Source organism: Triticum aestivum, chromosome 7D, assembly GCF_018294505.1.
Source record: "Triticum aestivum cultivar Chinese Spring chromosome 7D, IWGSC CS RefSeq v2.1, whole genome shotgun sequence".
In the NCBI taxonomy this organism is placed as follows: Eukaryota; Viridiplantae; Streptophyta; class Magnoliopsida; order Poales; family Poaceae; genus Triticum; species Triticum aestivum.
Genome location: NC_057814.1, coordinates 325950618 through 325966167, shown reverse-complemented (window position 1 = coordinate 325966167; position 15550 = coordinate 325950618). Strand labels below are relative to the sequence as shown.

Genomic DNA, 15550 nt, shown 5'->3' with positions numbered 1-15550 from the left:
ATGCCATGTTGTAAGAAGAAAGTACGATTTTTAATGTTATCAAACTCGCGACCATTGTCACATTGGATAAAGCGAATTGGGAGGAAGAAGTGAACAGACACATAGCGTTGAAAATTAAGGAAAAGAGAATGGACCTCGGATTTGTTGCGTAGAGGAAAAGTCCAGACAAAGTGGGTGAAATCATCTAGGATAACAAGGTAGTATTTAAAACCCGAAACACTTGCAATGGGAGAGGTCCATAAATCACAATGTATTAATTCAAAGGGATAAGTGCTACAAGAACTAGAGGAACTAAAGGGAAGACGCACATGTTTGCCTAATTGACAAGACTCGCAAAACACAGAATTATGAGAGTCCCTATTACATGGTATGGTAAATTCACTAAGCATAGAAGCTAAGACGGCGGGGTTGGGATGGCCCAAGCGACGATGCCAGAGATCGACGGAGGCCAGCATGGATGTTGGAGGGGTGGCGGCAGGAACTCCATTAAGAGAATAAAGATCACCGGAGCTATTGAAGCGAGCGATCTCGGCCTTGGTCAGGTAATCCTTCACAGATAAACCAAAAGGGTCAAATTCAGCCGAAACTAGATTGTCGCAAGTAAATTGGCGAACAGAGATAAGATTTTTAATGAGGGCGGGTGCAACTAGAACATCGCGAAGTAAAAGAGGTTTGGTGGAAGAGGGAAGTTGAGCCTGACCAACACAATATATAGGAATAGATGATCCATCTCCAAGGATAATGGAAGGGAAAGGAGATTTAGTGCAAGAAGATAACCAATTACTAGATGCAGACATATGACTAGAGGCCCCTGAATCAAAGATCCAATCCGTACCTGAGTTTCCTTGTGCAGCAAAGTTATTCATGGCCTGGAGAAAGGCAGCTTGATCCCAGCTCGGCGTCGCAGGTGAGGGTGGCGTCGGAAGCAGTGCCGGCGGATACGATGGTGAAGGCAGTAGGGCCGGCTGGGGAGTGTAGTAGGCATTGGCCGGCTGTGGTGGGGGTGGCGTCGGGAGCAGGGCCGGCTGAGGTGTGTAGTAGGCGCCGCCGTCGGTGGTGTAATGACCATAAGGAGCATACGTCGGGGCGGCGTGATAGGCATTGGCCGGCTGTCGGGGGTTGAGAACCCCGGGAGCACCAGTAGGCGGCCGAAGGCCGGGTTGCCAGGCACCTGAGTATGCCGGCGGAGCACCGAGGGTGGACGGAGCGGACCAGGGCATGGGCCATGCTTGAACAAGCCCCGTCCAAGGATCATGAGGAGGCCGCCATGCAACCGCAGATGGAGCACTGGTGGGTGGTGCAGGACTCGGTGCTGGTGATGTCGTAGGCGGAACCGAACGAGTCGACGGCGGCCTGTAGATAGGGTTTTTGCCGCGGTAGTTCGGACTAGGACGCCAGCCTGGGGGCGGTTGAACAGATGACGATGCGGACGGCCCGGCGGCAGGAGCCGGCCTGGAAGGCGGCGCTGGTGTAGACGACAGAGGAGGACGAGCCGCAGCATGAAAGACCTTGGGGCGAGAGTCCTTGCGAGCTTGTGTTTCCGCCGCGAGTTGTAGCAAGGAACGAACTTCAGCGAAGGTAGGAGGGGGCCGTATCATCGGTATGAACGAGGCTTGCTTGTCAAAGTCTTCGCTGAGGCCGACGACGACGATATTGATTAGCTGTGAGTCGCTAACTGTATCGCCGAGTTCGCGGAGCTCATCACCAATGGTCTTAACGCGCTGGCAGAACAGGTTCACCGGGGCGTCTCCTTGCACCATATTGCGAAGCTCGGTGTGGAGAGCGTTTTTCCGAGCGTCGGTGTTGCTTTGGAAGAGCTGACGGAGGGAGTGCCAGATGTTGGCAGCGGTGGCGCCGTCGTGATCGAGCATGTTGAAGATCTCGGTGGTGATGCGGGTGTAGAACCACTGGACGATCGCGAGATCGTCTTTCAACCATTGCGGATCGTCGGGGCGGGGAAGACAGTTGGCGGCGACATGCGAGCGCAGGTTGCAGCGGCCGAGGTGGAGATCGAAGAGATGTCTCCAATGGTAGTAGTTGTGGGCGGCGAGATCAAGAACTATGGGGATGTAGGGGCTGACGTCGGAGATTGTGTCAGCAAGAGATATTGGTGCGGCGAGGATGGGTGCAGGGTAGTTTTGTGGAGCTATGGTGAGGGCCGAGAGAGAAGCGGCCACTGCGTTGGCAGCCTTGGCGATGAGTGCAGCCCGGCGCTCGAAGTAGCCGGGCGGCGGTGGCGACGGTGGCGTTGGCGGAGCCATACCCTAAACCCTGGGACCGGTATCTAATACCATGAAAGCTGAATAAAACTGTTGCTTATTGATGATTTGGTGCGGCATACGAGAGTATATAAGAGGGTACAAATCGACTTGGGGTAGGGATACAAAACTGACTTGGACTAGAAGGCGTATACCATAGTGACTACTCTAACATGTAGTAAGCCCCTCGCGTTCAAACTTCTTCCCCGGGCGAGTTATTTCCGTGCGAATCTCTATCTCTACTACCTAAAAGAACTGCAAGGTTCCGTTTCCCGTCTTACATCGCACGGATCGTCAACCCCTCCATCCACCCGTTTGCGTTCTTACCCACGTTGGTTTTCCGCTAAAAAAAGATTGGACGTGAGTCAACGGGATCTCGCTCTATCTCTCTCGCTCCCAAACAAACCCCCGCCAATCGTTTCCCCTGGCCCTACCCCTCCCGATCTGGTCGCCACCACAATCTCGCCACCGAATCTGGCATCACCATCGATGGCGAGATTGTGGCGTTCAGATCCTGTGAGCTCTTCCAATCCTGTGAGCTGCTATGAATCCGCCCCCTGCTCTTCCAATCCTGTGAGCTGCTGGCGAGATCGGCATCCAAATCCGTCACCATCGATGGCGCTTTGTTCCCATCCGAAACTTGCCACTTGCGAGGGACCAAGCCCGCCGAAGCGGGCGACCAAAGGATTCGAAGCAGCTTCGCCCTTCGCCATCGACCATCGAGGAGGGCGTGGGCCTGATCTCCTGGCCTTCCAGGGGTCACCGCCGTTGCGCTCGTATCGTCAGGCCGCCGTAGCACCGATTCGGTCACCGGCCATGGCCCAATCCTCTCCCTCTCAGTTCGTGCTCCCCCTACTTTTATCTTCCAATGTTTTGTTCTGCAGGTTTTTGAGGCCGGGTGCGGGCATGCGACAACTCTCGACTCAGAGAGATACTTTGGCTGTCCTGGGATCATGTCATCCAACCATCCATGGAGTTTTCGAGCAAAGTCTCGGCCTCCGGGTTCGTCTACACATCCACGTAACACGTCAACTGTGTAATAGTTATCAAGGATGGTTGAGAAGAAGGGAATACACATGATCAGTTTTGAATAAATTCTCAAAAATATAACAACGATTGTTCAGTACTTTTTTCTCAAGCATTTAGCTTTTGACTAAACAAAAGAGAGTAGAGATGAATGAATGTTTCGTGAGCAGCTCACTGAAGGAGGTCAATTATGATACCACCAACAGTTAGAGATACTTGCTTATTCTAAATTGACAGTCTCATTGTTTGTCAATTTTATCCACGAGTTTCACTATTTATAGGCATCTCTTTTCAATACTATATTGTCACTCTCCCTATGCCTAATTGCATTGTTTGTATTATCCTTTTTGATTGTCTTGCACTGCAGAATTGTTGTATAGAACAAATTTATAGGTGGTATACGTTGTTTCTCCTCTTAACTATGTATATATGGAACAATGATCGCACATATTACCCTAAACTATAATCTCTTCACATTTATGCATATATTTGCTAGGAAAAAAAGGAAACCAGTTATAGTATAAGCAGATATATTTCTTCCGATCTATGTATTCTTGCTTGGAGAGAAACAAAGTAGTGATAATAAACAGTTTTATATAAGCTTATATCTTGCAAACTGGAAACAGAAACCCGTGATCATTTTTTGTTTTTTGACTTGTAATGTGGAATGTGAGAGCTTATTATATAGCCACATAAAACAAGTAGGTGTTACGAAGTCTTTCAATGGTGGTCTTGTATGTCTAATTATTGTTGTTGTATTTGTCATCTATAAGCAACAAGATTCTTCTTCAATTTGTAATTGGGCTGACTGTCGTTGAGCTTGGAGGAGGCCATCGTGGAGCTGATGCTACCTTGGCAGACAACGCCTGCACATAACGAGAACGGCGAGGAGTTGGTACTCTGGAGAAGCCGGACCATGGGGAGGTCCCAATTTTGTGTAGTTTCTTGGTTGCTAGCATATGAAAGGGTTGTAGTATCGATCGAGAAAATAAGTATCTAAATAGTACTAAGTAATTTGTGTGAGAATTTGACAGTTTGGTTTAGGAATCCAGTCTTGTTTTCTTCATCTTACTAACTTGAGTTTGTTGCAAAGGAACTATTGACCATCTATCAAAATGGATAAGAAGCCATGTGATCATAATGCACTACTACTTTCTTCATATTACATGCTTATATGGGAGAATGAATTAGTTAAAGAGGACAACAAATACCATTTTAATTTGAAGTGGTACAGTCCTTGAGGGAAAACTTTTGGATATACAACTCCAATTTATGTATGGGATGCACTACGGGGGAAATTTTTAATCAAGCTATTGACATATGATGGGAATTGCCTATGATTTATTGATTTATGATTCATGACAGTATAGCCATATCATAGGAAAAATAATTTGAAAAAGAGAGTTATGGTGAACTTAACTTGGCTATCATGGTGTTTATTGTCCTTTATTCATGCTTGCTTTGACACTGCGATGTAAAATTGATGCTTATGTATCTTAATGTTGCTCAAAACATCATGTTTGTAAGATCGGGAGATATTCCTCAGAACACCATGTTATTTCATGATACTTTTGTTTTGTTGAAAATTGTTCCGTTCCCGTAGCAACGGACGGGCAATTACCTAGTTCCCTAACAAGTTCTTTCCCTCAAACATCCAGCCGGAGCATGACCTCCGCAAAGATCGCGACGGACCGAAGCTCCAAGCAACTCCAGCGGCATCTTCACGACGCTCGAGGACGGCGATGAGCACCTCTCCGTGTCCTTCGTGACTACCTCACGCCCTCTACGCCGTCCCGCTCTCACCGGACACCAGAACCAGCCCCATCGCCAGATCTTCCCCATGTTCGACCACGCTGCCCGTCTCCGGCGACCTAGTCGTCCAACTCCGGTGAGCCTCCTCCTCTTTTCTTGACCACTTAGATGTGAAGAGGTATCAGCCAACAGAAATGCGACACGTGGCAGCTCATATCAAATCCCATAATTGATTTTCAGAAAAATGCACAATCTTTGGAAATTCATATCTTTTGATCTACTTATCCAAATTTTACAAATAAGATATCCCTGAGTTGCTTTGAACATCTAGTTTGTTATAAAAATTTGAGATCTCAGATTTTAGCAAGTTAAAATTTAGTTTTGGTTTAAATGGTAATTCGAGTATTTTTGCTATATCTATTATTCTGTAAATCATATGAAAACATTATATATATGAAAATTGGCCTTTGGAACCATACCAATATGCTAGAACTTATAGTATAATTTTCAGCATGTTTTGGATACTATTTTAGTCGAATACCCTAATTTTGACCTTCTTTCATAATCGTTTAATAACTTCGTTCAAATAGAATTTAATCATGTAACAAATCTCTTAGATGGATCCCTAGAAACCCTCTCTGGTCTTTTGAAACCACCACAAAAATTGGGAGTTACAAGATTAAGAATTTAATTATTTTATCTTGAAACTTATGCCATGCCCATTCCCATTAACAAAGTCAAATATTCCAAACAAACCCATTATGAAATTGTCGTAGAATCTTGCCTCACAACCCTCCTTCTATCAAACGACGTTCTTCACTTTGTACCAACTTGATCCAAAGAAACTCGATCTTATCTGAACCATAACCATGACTCGATAATTATCATAAGGATGTACTTGTATTGTTAATTTGCATCTTTTAGTTGGCTCTTCATTTTGAGTTGCCGTGTGGTGACGTAATTTTATTTTATCGCTAGATGTATCGTAAAGTGAAGGAGTGACGATAACAAATAGGGAATCAACTTCAAGACTCAGGCAAGTTGCATCTTGATCATAATTTGTCCTACGCTTTTGAAATATGCATGATCTGTTTAAAATTTAGTATGCATGTTTTATTAAAAGGTTGCAAAGAATTATTGCTAGCTAGAGCCCTAGGAACTTGTAGCTATGCTTAGACTTGCTTACAAACAAAAGGGTTGGGAATCAAACAAGTTTTAAACAAATAAACTTGCCTTCTTTTGCAGCAACATTTTGTGAAAACTTTTGAGAAACAAAACTATATAGTATTTTACTTCTACTCCCTGGGCAGAATGGTATTGACAGGAGCGTCTACAAGTGATTGCGCCCATTGGGGTCTTGCAGTGAATGCGCCCGACTAGGGTCTTGCACACAGGCTTTTGGTGGGGACCGCCGTCCAGGGGACTGAGATCTCCCAAGTAGAGTTTGATGTAGCTTCTTGTACAGCCACATGCTACTAAGGGCTTTGGCTTAGCTTAGTACTAACGGGAAACCCTACCCCAGGACCGCCATCGGAGAGAGGCCTTCGTGCCGAAGTTGCGGGCGGCTTGGTTGGTATAGGGGGCTGTTACGGACAGGCTTCATCACAATCTCCTCCTAGTCGTCCAGTCCACCCAAGTGTGTAACGATAAACGGGGTTGATTGTGTCGTGTGGGGAACGTGTACGACCTCTGTAGAGGGTTAAACCTAATCGATTAGTCGTGCCCCGATTAAGGGCAATTTTGAGCAACTTAAGACTTGGACTAACAAAGAATGTGTTTCACTTCAACCCTATGTGTGTTTTAAACTAATTTTGGAGAATGAGCTTTGGTGCATATATCCAAATGTCTCACTTCTATCTGTATACAAAAAATATTATTTTGTTTTCAAAGAAAGTTTCAAAATTTAGTATCAGAGAAAATTGGCTTTATGCAAAGGAAACCTCCACCAATACTCAACCTGCATATATATATATATATTCTGTTAAACCTTCCTTTGCAACTTGCGAGTACATTCCACGTACTCACCTGCACCTGTCATGTGCAGATCTTGACAGATTAAGAGACGATAGGGTTATGGTCTACACTCAACGAGCCCAGTGGCGTTGATGGAGCCCTAACTTAGTGACTACGTATAATTTCGTTGTATTATGTGCCAGCATTGAGCTGTGCCAATGGTATGTATTTGCTTAGTTCTGGATCTACCGGTCTAGTACAATGATGTATGTTTTACTGATATTCATTCTTGTTACTGTGTGTGCTAGCTACGATCCAGGGATAGCACAATAAGCACAGAGACTTGGATTCTACCAAATCCGGGTCATTACAAATGGTATTAGAGCATACGTTGACTATAGGACGTGGCCCTAGAAAATGGCTTAGAAATAGGAAGACCTTGATAGGAAAAACTTATATTTTTAGTAGTTCCGGTAGGCATTCTCATACCCTCTGGTTTTCTTTATTAAGTTCTAGTCTTCTTTCAAAAACTTAGATGGCAACCTCTTACCCTCCAATGACCTTGACACTGATATGAGCCTAAAGGTTACTTCATGGAAAAGACGTCTCCAGTACTGAAGCTTACATCCAAGAAGTTAAAGAAGGACTGAAGACACTAAGACCAAGATGGTTGTGAAGGTTACCACTACAAAAGAATATCCCACATAATTCAATAGTTTTCAAGCCCACCATGAGAATTGTGAAATAAACAAAAGAGTGTGTGATAGAGGCGAGGGTGTCCCGATCTTTCGATGAGATGATAACTATCGATTTGGTGGAGACGACTTTGACGATCCGACTACAAATGTGCACGATGTCGCGCCTTAGCAATCGCTAAACCAACTCCGAGAGGTTATTGACCACGTGCGGAGCACAATCAACCTGACCACGAAGGTCTATTCCTGCAAGCAATCGAAGAACAAGCAAGAATATGATAAAGCAATCTTAATATTGCGAATATAGATTAAGTATTGATAAAGATGGGGATACGAAAGCGGTCTTGGTCTGGTCGTTGGACACAAACAAAGTACACAAAGTTGCAATGGCTAACTTTTAACTAAACAAATCCCAAAGTCTAAATGGTGCCCTAAGGGCTGTATATATGGAGGAAGAGGGGGGAATTTCGTGATCCTTAGGGAAGGGGTCCGAAACCAACCCTATCTCTCGTTTCCCCACACATACGGACTCTAAAAACAGCATATACTTATGTATTTCGAAATTACATGGGCCTGGCCCAATAATAAGGTGACGCAGCACCTAGAATAGCCTTTGGACGAAATTTATGAAGTGGCATCTTGTATATTTCGTCCAAGGCTTCATGCACTCATTATGGTGGCTTCAAAGTCCTGAAATCATCACTTGTAACTCCGTTCTTGTTCCCCTTGCGCATGCCATCCTCTCCATGCTTGGTCTTGCCCCAGTGTTCATCCCTCTTATCCATGCCAGGCCCTTCATTTGTAAGCAAAACAAATGTATCCAATTTAGGCAGCATCATATTGTCATGAACATTAGAATCATTACCAAGAAACGAAAGTACCTGAAAATTTAATTGGCGTGCGCGAGCTCTAGTAATTGGTCCAGTATATGTAGCAGTAGGAGCTGTGGGTGTAACAATGGTATTGTTGTCCTCATCATCCTCCCCTTCTTGAAATGATGTCGTCCTCGACGGAAGCTCATCTTCCTCACCCAAATAGGGCTTCAAATCTGCAATGTTAAAAGTGGGACTAACCCCAAAATCTGCAGGCAGCTCAAGTTTATATGCATTATCATTTATTTTCTCTAACACCTTAAAAGGACCATCAACACGTGGCATTAGCTTTGATTTGTGTAAATTAGGAAATCTATCCTTACGCAAATGTAACCAAACAAGATCTCCAGGTGCAAAGACAACACGTTTTCTACCCTTATCTCCAGCAAGTTTATATTTAGCAGTCATACGCTCAATGTTTTCCTTAGTTAACTCATGCATTTTTAAGACCAATTCAGCACGTTGTTTAGCATCAAAGTTAACCTTCTCCGAAGATGGAAGAGGCAACAAATCAATGGGTGCACGAGGTAGGAAACCATACACAATTTCAAAAGGGCACATCTTAGTAGTAGAATGCAACAAACAATTATAAGAAAATTCAATATGAGGCAAGCATTCTTCCCACATTTTCTTATTATTCTTCAAAACAGCCCTAAGCATGGTAGACAATGTTCTATTGACTACTTCAGTTTGACCATCAGTTTGGGGGTGAAAAATAGTACTAAAAAGCAGTTTAGTCCCCAACTTAGCCCATAAACATCTCCAAAAGTGGCTAAGAAATTTAGTATCACGATCTAAAACAATAGTATTTGGCACACCATGCAAGCGAATAATTTCACGAAAGAACAAATCAGCAACATTAACAGTATCATCGCTTTTATGACATGGTATAAAGTGTGCCATTTTCGAGAATCTATCCATGACCACAAATCTGCTATCCCTCCCCTTCTTTGTTCGAGGTAAACCTAAAACAAAGTCAATAGATATATCCTCCCAAGGAACACTAGGTACAGGCAAAGGCATATATAAACCATGAGGATTGAGTCGTGACTTAGCTTTTTGACATGTAGTGCAGCGAGCAACAAAACGCTCAACATCCCATCTCTTCTTCGGCCAAAAGAAATGTGTAGCAAGTCCATCCTCCGTCTTCTTCACGCCAAAGTGTCCCATTAATCCTCTGTGACGCCCCGAGACCGACGCTCCAGACGGCTTCCATATTTTTTCGTTATCGTTGTGTGTATTTATTTATTTGTTTGCTGCATTCATCATGTCATCATGCACATTGCATCTGCATGTTTTCATAAAAGCTTGCGCCCCTTCGTAGTTGTCGCGTCCCCCTTGCCTTCGTTGACCGTTCCGAGACCAACCGTGTTTTTGTTTTCCCTCTTGCCTGGCTTCCTAACCTCTCTGCACATCCCGCAAACCTCTCGCGTGCGCGTCCGAAACTTCTCCGAACCCGACCTGGGCAGTCATGACCGATGGGTCCGGATCATCCCCCAACATCTATAAAACATCTCCGATTTCTTATTTGGGCTACCTAACCTATTTATTCTCAACCGCTCGATTTCGATCGGACGGACCGGATTAGTCCCTAACCTAATCCGCAGGCTATATATAAACTAGTCCAACCCTAATCTTTAGGAGGCTTGTCCCATCAGTCTCGTCCCCGCCGCCAACCATCAACCCACTCGCCTACCACCTTGGGATCCTCCCATCAGGATCACTTCTAGATTCACGACCGTTGCATTATTGTTCTAATTCGTTGAACATTATTGTTTTAATTCGTTGAACGGATCCGTGAAACATACATGCACATACAGCCATTAATGGACACTTTGAGCTCCCTTGATCTCCCCGTACCGGCTCCCTCGGCCATTATAAATTGACCCCAAGGAACCCCTCTCCACCCCGCACCTCCATGTCCACGAGCCCTTCTCCAAAGCCCTCCGACTCCCGAGCAATTTCATGCCGGAGCTGACCCTCGCCGCCTTCTTCTTTCGAAGCTCGCGACCTCTGCAGTAAGCCCCTCACGCTCAAACTTCTTCCCTGGGCAAGTTATTTCCATGCGAATTCCCTAACAAGTTCTTTCCCTCAAACATCCAGCTGGAGCACGACCTCCGCAAAGATCTCGACCGACCGAAGCTGCAAGCAACTTCGGCGGCATCTTCACGATGCTCGAGGACAGGGACGAGCACCTCTCCCATATCCTTTGTGACTGCCTAACGCCATCTACGCCGTCCCGCTCTCACCGGACACCAGAACCAGCCCCATCGCCGGATCTTCCCCATGTCCGAGCCACGCCGCCCGTCTTCGGTGACCTAGTCGTCCAACTCCGGTGAGCCTCCTCCTCCTCTTTTTCTTGACCCCTGGATCTAGATCCAATAGCCCACGGTCTCCTCTGTGCATATTAGATGTGAAGAGGTATCAGCCAACAGAAATGCAACACATGGCAGCTCATATCAAATCCCATAATTGATTTCCAGAAAAATGCCCAATCTTTGGCAATTCATATATTTTGATCTACTTATCCAAAATTTAGAAATATGATATCCCTAAGTTGCTTAAAACATTTAGTTTATTATAAAAATTTGAGAACTCAGTTTTTGGCAAGTTAAAATTTAGTTTCGATTTAAATGATAACTCGAGTATTTTTGCTATATCTATTATTCTGTAAATCATATGAACACATTATATATATATAAATTGGCCTTTTGAACCATACCAATCTGCTAGAAGTTATAGTATAATTTTCAGCATGTTTTAGATACTATTTTAGTCCAATACCCTAATTTTGACCTTCTTTGATCATCGTTTATTAACTTCGTTCAAATAGAATTTAATCCTATAATAAATCTCTTAGATGGATCCCTAGAAACCCTCTCTGGTCTTTTGAAACCACCACAAAAATTGGGAGTTACAAGATTAAGAATTTAATTCTTTTATCTTGAAACTTATGCCATACCCACTTCCGTTAGCAAGTCAAATATTCTGAACAAACCCATTATGAAATTGTCATAGAATCTTGCCTCACAACCCTCCTTCTATCGAACGATGATCTTCACTTTGTACCAACTTGATCCAAAGAAACTCGATCTTATCTGAACCATAACCATGACTCAATAATTATCATAAGGATGTACTTATATTGTTAATTTGCATCTTTTAGTTGATTCTTCATTTTGAGTTGCCGTGTGTTGAAGTAATTTTATTTTATTGCTAGATATATCGTAAAGTGAAGGAGTGACGATAACAAATAGGGAATCAACTTCAAGACTCAGGCAAGTGGCAACTTGATCATAATTTGTCCTACGCTTTTGAAATGTGCATGATCTGTTTAAAATTTAATAGTATGCATGTTTTATTAAAAGGTTTTGCAAAGAATTATTGCTAGCTAAAGCCCTAGGAACTTGTAGCTATGCTTAGCCTTGCTTACAAACAAAAGGGTTGGGAATCAAACAAGTTTTAAACAAATAAACTTGCCTTCTTTTGGGGCAACGTTTTGTGAAAACTTTTGAAAAACAAAACTATATACTATTTTACTTCTATTCCCTAGGAGGAACGGTATTGACGGGAGCGTCTACACGTGATTGCGCCCATCGGAGTCTTGTAGTGAATGCGCCCAACTGGGGTTTTGCACATAGGTTTTTGGTGGGGACCGTCGTCCAGGGGACTAAGATCTTCCAAGTACAGTTTGATGTAGCTTCCAGTACAGCCGCATGCTACTATGGGCTTTGGCTTAGCTTAGTACTAACGGGAAACCCTAACCCAGAACCGCCATCGGAGAGAGGCCTTCGTATCAAAGTTGCGGGCGGTTTGGTTGATATAGGAGGCTGTTACGGAAAGGCTTCGTCACTATCTCTTCCTAGTCATGCACCCAAGTGTGTAACGATAAACGGGGTTGATTGTGTCGTGCGGGGAATGTGTGCAACCTCTGCAGAGGGTTAAACCTAATCGATTAGCCGTGCCCCCGGTTACGGGAAATTTTGAGCAACTGAAGACTTCGACTGAAGAAGAATCTCCCCTTTCTTTTCTAAAAGTCTATTAAGGTTGAGGATTGAGCACAGGGAATGTGTTTCACTTCAACCCTATGTATGTTTTATACTAATTTTTGAGAATGAGCTTTGGTGCTTATATAGAAATGTCTCACTTCTATCTTTATACAAAAAATATTATTTTGTTTTCAAAGAAAGTTTCAAAATTTACTATAAGAGAAAATTGGCTTTATGATGAGGAAACCTCCACCAATACTCAACCTGCATATATATTCTGTTAAACCTTCCTTTGCAACTTGCGAGTACATTCCACATACTCACCTGTCATGTCCAGATCTTGACAGATTAAGAGACGATAGGGTTATGGTCTACACTCAACGAGCCCAGTGGCATTGATGGAGCCCTAACTTAGTTACTACGTATAATTGCACTGTATTATGTGCCAGCATTGAGCTGTGCCAATGGTATGTATTTGCTTAGTTCTGGAGCGGTGGTGCCTTGGCAGAGTTATTGGCCTTGGCGGTCCGTGCGAGCCTGCCGGGGGAGTCTTGGATGCGTCCTTGGGGCGGCCTCGACCTGACCAGGCGCTCCTGCCCGGCAAGGGAGGCTTTCCCAAGGTGGTGCTCTGCTGTCTTGCCCATTTAGCTTGGTCTTCTTGGTCCGCTCATTGATCTCACAAAGAGCGGTTCTTCTGGTTTGGTATTGCTTTTATATGCTGGTGTTGGATATTAGGTGCTAGCGTGCTTGTGTATAACTCTGGGCAACAAACGCGATCGTTCGTTGCGCCGACAAATGTCCTTCATTCCATCCCACCAAAATATCTGCCTTAGGTCTTCATACATTTTTGTACCATCAAGATGGAGCAAGTACGACGACTCATGGGCTTCCTTTAATATCTTTTGCCTCAGATCTCTGGATTCAGGTATGAAAAATTGTCCTCGAAATTTCAGAGTACCTTGATCATCCACATGGAACTCTTGAGTCTTGTCGGCTTGTACTCGAGCGACATGGCTTTGAAATAATGAATCCTCCGCTTGGGCCTTGCAGATTTCTTCCAGAGTAGGGGTAACTTCTAGATTAGCAGTGTAGATGGACTCAACAATGATCAGGTTGAGCTGAGCCATCTCTTCATGTAGCTCGGGAGGCAAGGATTCCATTAATATGTTTAATCTGGTTGGTTTGCGGCTGAGAGCATCGGCAACCATATTAGCTTTACCCGGATGGTAATTGATATCGAGGTCATAGTCTTTGACCAATTCAAGCCATCTTCTTTGCCAGAGATTCAAGCCTGGTTTGGTGAATATGTACCTGAGACTCTTGTGATCGGTGAAGATTTGGCACCTCTTGCAGATGAGATAATGCCTCCAAATTTTTAAGGCATGCACAACTGCTGCTAACTCCAAGTCATGAGTAGGATAGTTTCCTTCATGTGGCCGTAGTTGTCTGGATGCATAAGCCATGACCTTGCCATCTTGCATGAGTACGCATCCTATCCCTCTTCTGGATGCATCACAATACACGTCGAAGCTTCGATAAATATGAGGAAGCGTCTACAAAGTGCGGTGGTCAATCGAGTCTTCAATTCATTGAAACTTCCTCTTGCAATCTTCAGACCATCCAAATTTCTGATCATCCTTGAGTAGTTCTGTCAGTGGTTTCGCAATCTTGGAAAATCCTTCAATGAATCGACGATAATAACCAGCAAGCCCTAAGAAACTCCGAATCTCGGATACATTCGTGGGTGCTTGCCAATTTTGTACTTCCGCGACCTTACTTGGGTCCACAACTACTCCTTCAGCTGATTGGATATGCCCCAAGAATCCTACTTGCTTGAGCCAAAACTCACACTTGCTGAATTTTGCATATAACTGATGATCATGGAGCCTTTGCAATACTGCCTGAGATGTTGTTTATGGTCTCTTCTCCCTTGGAATATATGAGAATGTCATCGATAAATACCACCACAAACTTGTCCAAGAAGTCCATGAACACTTTGTTCATCATGTGCATGAAGATGCGGGGGCGTTGGTCAGACCAAAATACATGACCTATACTCATACAATCCGTAGCGAGTAGTGAGTGCTATCTTAGGAATGTCTTCCTTCTTGATTTTGAGTTGATGGTACCCGGTCCTCAAATCAATCTTGGAAAATATTTGAGCTCCACTCAGTTGATCAAACAGGTCATCAATCCTAGGAAGCGGGTACTTGTTCTTCATGGTGACAGCATTAAGCTGGCGGTAGTCTAGACACATACGAAGACTACCATCCTTCTTGTCCACAAAGATGGCGGGAGAACCCCATGGTGAAGAGCTGGGGCGAATGTACCCCTTCTGGGGCATCTCGTCCAGTTTCTTCTTCAGCTCCAATAGCTCGGATGAAGGCATTCGATAATATTTCTTGTATAGAGGTGTTGTCCCAGGCACAAGATCAATAGCGAACTCGAGCTCATGATCTGGTGGCATTCTTGGCAATTCTTCAGGAAATACATCTAGAAACCCACTGACCACTGGAATCAATTCCATGCTTGAGGTTACAGTTGCAAAGATCATATCCCTTTTTGGCATGTTTCTGTGGGCCACAAACTGTGCTGCTTGTCCTGCCGGATTTATTAATGTGACTTCCCGGGTTGCACAATTAATACATACTTGATGTCTTGTCAGCCAGTCCATTCCCAAAATAACATCCAGCTTTGATGATTCAATATACACCAAGGTGGCAGGGAAAATAACTCCATGGATGTTTATCTCGAGACCACGACATACCACATTTGCTTTGAGCATGGATCCCGGGGATTGTATCACCATGAATTTCTCAAGAAGAGAGCAAGAAAGCTTTTTTTGGGCAACAAAAATCCGTGAAATAAAAGAATGGGAAGCCCCAGAGTCAAATAAAAGTGTTGCAGGTATGCTATTAACAGGAAACATTCCAATGACCACTTCGGGGTTTTCTTGGCTTCTTCGGCAGAGAGATGATGCACTTGCTCTTGAACTAGGTTCTGAG

The 15550-nt window shown here is 44.1% G+C and overlaps 1 long non-coding RNA gene across 1 annotated transcript; it reads left to right on the top strand.

Moving 5' to 3' along the window:
• The first annotated feature begins 2500 nt into the window (after positions 1 to 2500).
• Positions 2501 to 7730, top strand: LOC123167742 (uncharacterized). The gene is made up of 3 exons (XR_006484078.1): positions 2501 to 3260; positions 4943 to 5172; positions 6015 to 7730. It is a non-coding gene; the product is annotated as an uncharacterized lncRNA (long non-coding RNA).
• Positions 7731 to 15550: the final 7820 nt, after the last annotated feature.